This window comes from Molossus molossus, unplaced genomic scaffold (assembly GCF_014108415.1).
Source record: "Molossus molossus isolate mMolMol1 unplaced genomic scaffold, mMolMol1.p scaffold_m16_p_2, whole genome shotgun sequence".
Taxonomy (NCBI): domain Eukaryota; kingdom Metazoa; phylum Chordata; class Mammalia; order Chiroptera; family Molossidae; genus Molossus; species Molossus molossus.
In genome coordinates, this window is record NW_023425355.1 from 52,127,842 (window position 1) to 52,132,399 (window position 4,558).

A 4,558-nucleotide genomic window follows, 5' to 3' on the forward strand; every position below is an offset into this window, starting at 1 on the left:
TCAGATAAAGTCAAACCTATGACTGACTCAAGTTTCGTGCATGCCTAATGCTCAAATATGTCTTCAATGTTTGAAAGCACGTTTTCATCTTGAACTATGAATTCACATTACCACAGTAGTCAGTATAAACATGTATTAATCTTATCCTGAATAATAGTGTGTAGTATAAGAGAGGTTTCAAAGTAGCAATCTGTGGGCTTATTGTAACACACACACACACACACACACACACACACACACACAAACATGCATTGCTTGAAACAGATTATATAAACCGACATATAAATTAAAAGAAATTTAAAATCTGAGACATTACCAAAAAATCCAGATTTATACTTTCAACTTGGAAGATCTTGCTACAGTGGTCTCATGTTCATGCTGAGCTAAGAATAATAAGCATCCTCCCTTCTTCAGAAATGGCAGGAATATCTAAGATTGCCACAGGTTTCACCAAAATCCACTCCATTTGGCCCCTGTAAGTAACCATGCATGAGATTCTTGCAAAAATCGCTATGTGAGTAAAACTCAGTCTCAATAACTGAAAGATAAAAATTACAATATGTACTTTTAAAATTAATTAATTAATTTATTTTTGATACAGAAATTTCTCCTTTTTCCCCCAATAATTCTCCCCGCACTCTCCCCAGCTTTGTTGTCCATGTCCATTGTTCACGCATACATGCATATGAGTTCACTGGTTAATCTCTTCCCCACCACCCACTCCTCTGGGGATTGTCAGTCTGTACCCCACTTCCAAGTCTCTGGGACTACTCAATGCCTCAGACTGTTATGTTTATTATATTACACAAATAAGTGAGATCATATGATACTTGTCTTCCTCTGTATGGCTTGTTTCGCTTAGGATAATACTTTCCAGGTCTCTCCATGTTGTCTCAAATGATAAGAGATATTTTTTCTTAAAGCTGCATAGAACTCCATTGTGTATATGTACCACAGCTTTTTTATCCATTCGTCTACTGATGGACATTTGGGCTATTTCCAGATCTTAGCTATTGTAAATAGTGCTGCTAAAAACAAAGGGGTACATATATTCTCTCTGATTAATGTTTCAGGTTTCTTAGTGTATATTCCTAGAAGTGGGAACACTGGGTCAAATGGAAGTTCAATTTTTAGTTTTTTGAGGTAACGCCATATTGTTTTCCATAGTGGCTGTAGCAGTCTGCATTCCCACCAGCAGTGTACCACAGTACCCTTTTCTTCACATCCTCGCCAACACTTGTGGATTGATGATTTGCTGATGGAGGCCATTCTGACAGATGTGAGATGATAACTCATTGTTGTTTTAATTTGCATATCTCTAATGACTAGAGATGCTGAGCATTTCTTCATATGTCTCTTAGCCATTTGTTTATGCTGTTTGAAAAGGTGTGTATTTCGTTCCTCTGCCCATTTTTTAATTGGGTTCTTTGTCTTCCTTTTGTTGAGGTGTATGAGCACTCTCTATATATTGGAAATTAACCCCTTACATGACATATCATTGGCAATCATGCTCTCTCATACAGTGGGTTGCATTTCCATTTTGATGATTGTATCTTTTGCTGTGCAGAAGCTTTTGAGTTTGAGGTAGTCCCATGTGTTCATTTTCTCCATTGTTTCTGTTGCCTTAGGTGATGGATTAGCGAAAATTCTGCTGCTTATGATGTCTAAAATTATGTTGACTACATTTTCTTCTAGGATTTTTATGGATTCATAAGTCACATTGAAGTCTTTTATCCATTTTGAGATTATTCTTGTGTATAGTTTAAGTGGATGGTTTAGTTTCATTTTTTTGCAATATAGCTGTCCAATTTTCCCAACACCGTTTATTAAAGAGGCTGTCTTTACTCCATTGTATGCTCTTGCCAACTTTGTCATATATTAATTGAGTATATTGCCATGGGTCCATCTCTGGATTCTCTCTTCTGTTCCACTGATCTATTGCCTATTCTTGTGCCAGTATCAGACTCTTTTGATTATAGTGGCTTTGTAGTATAACCTGAAATCTGGTCATGTGATTCCTCCAACTTTATTCTTTTTTTTCAAGATTGCTATGGCTATTCGAGGTCTTTTTTGGTTCCATATGAACTTTTGAAGTATTTGCTCTAGTTCTGTGAAGTATATCGTTGGTATTTTGATAGGGATTGCATTGAATCTATAGATTGCTTTGGGTAGTATGGACATTTTAATGATGTTAATTGTTCCAATCCATGAACAAGGTATGTGCTTTTACTTTTTTATATCCTCCTCTATTTCTTTTTTCAATGACCTATAGTTTTCTGCGAATAGGTCCATTATATCTTTGGTTAAGTTTATTCCTAGGTATCTTAATTTTGTTGCTGCGATGGTAAATGGAATTGTTTTTTTAGTTTCTCTTTCTGTGAGTTCATCATTGGTGTATAAGAATGCCATCGACTATCCGACCCAGCAGGGAATGTGCTATCTAGTTACACGTGGAGCCTGTGGAGTGCTGAAGTACCAGAGAGGCCTGTGCGTCCCAGCAGCCCATGACATAGGCATAGAGCCTAGTCCCCAGAGGAAATGTGTGATCCAGTTACCCATGGGACCTGCAGGGTCTGGGGGCACCAAAAAGGCCTGTGTGACCCAGCTGTGCAAAAGATAGGCTCAGAGGTTGTGAAAAAAAAAAAGTTGGAGTAAATAGAAGCTACGCAGACAATCTCCCAGGACCCAAAGGGAATTACAACTAAAATAAAGAAAAAACCTCAGAAAAAGGCAACAGAAAAGCAGAAGGACAGGGCCATATAACCAGGGACACTGGTAGGATCTGTGGAGGCTTGAGAGGGTGGCAGGCTGGGAGCCCAAGGACAGCAGCAGTCTTAGATGTGAGCAGCCACCTTGGGGACTGTACCAAGCCTGCTCCACAGCCCAGAGAGCCAGACCAGAGCAATAAAATAGCCACAGCCACTCACCTGGGGGCTACAGTAGAGGGAAGGCAGACTGGGCTGGAACTCTGTAGGGACACCCGGGATTTGGAGGGCACCCAGAATTTCTGTTGAGTTGCAGCCACAAAGGATGGTGGCCAGTGTGCTCCTTCCAAAAGGTGTGGGGAAAAGCAGCAGCCCCCGCCTCTCTGATTCAGCCTTTTCCAGGTGAGGCAAAGAAATGCAAATTGAGGCTCATTAACAACCACCATCTATCCCACCCTCTGTAAATCCTTAGGCAGAATACCAGAGCTGCATTCCAAGGCACTGAGTAACTGAGACTACTAGCCACCAGGAAAAGCTAGAGGATAACTATGCTGGCCAGATTGGCTCAGTGGTAAGAGTGTTGCCCGGGGTCCAGAGAGACCAGGGTTCAATTCCAGCTGAGTGCATGTACTGCGGTTACAGTTTGTCCCCGATGCAGGTTGGGTTATGAGAGTGGCAACCACTCGATGTGTCCCATTCACGTCGATGTTTCTCTCTCTCTCCCTCCCACTCAATCTGAACAAAATATGGAAAAATGTCCTTAGGTGAGGATAAAAAGAAAAAAAAAAAAAAAAGCTAGAGGATAACTGAACTTTTTCTGGACTTGCAAATCTACCCAAAAAAGTAAGAATTGAAGGTGGTGTTTAACGTGGGCCCACCCAGGTTCATCAAAACCCAGCAGAACAACAACACCCACAGGGAAAATTGGGCAGGCTTCAAAACCCACTGAGATAGCCAAAATGGTGAAACGAAACAAATACCAAATGAAAGAACAAGAGAACACTAACCAAGATGAGATAAATGAAATGCACCTAAGCAACTTATCAGAGGTATTTCAGAGCCATGATCTGGAGGAAGCTCAACAGCATGAGTAATGACATCGGCACCATGAGTAAAGATATAGAAACATTAAAAATCAATCAAGTGGAAATGAATAATGACATAGCAGAACACATTGGAAAGACTAAACAGCATAGTAGAGGAAGCGGAGGACCAAATCAGTGAATTAGAAGACAGAGTAGAAAAAATCAACCAATCAGAAAACCAAAAGGAAAAAGGGATTAAAAAACCAAAAGATAGATTAAGAGAACTGTGGGACACCTGGAAACGTAATAATATTTGCATCATAGGAGTCCCAGAAGAGGAAGAAAATGGGCAAAAATTAGAGAACATATTTGAGAAAATAATGACAAAAAACTTTCCTAACTTGGTAAAGAAAGAAGGCATTCAAGTTCAAAAAGCACAGAGAGCCCCAAGTACAAAGAAACCTAACAGGTCCACACCAAGACACATAGTAATGAAAATGCCCAAAATTAAAGACAAAGAGAAAATCCTAAAGGCAGCAAGAGGTAAGCAACAGGTTACCTACAAAGACAACCTCATAAGGATCTCAGCTGACTTCTAAACAGAAACACTACAGGCCAGAAGGAAGTGGCATGAAGTAATTAAGGTCATGTAAAACAAGGAACTGAATTCAGGACTACTCTATCCAGCAAGGCTATAATTCAAAATAGAAGGTCAAATAACGAGCTTTCCAGACAAAAAAAGGCTAAGGGAATATATTAACACCAAAGAAGAACTGCAAGATATGCTAAAATGACTGCTGTAATTAGTAGAAGAAATAGGAAGAAAAA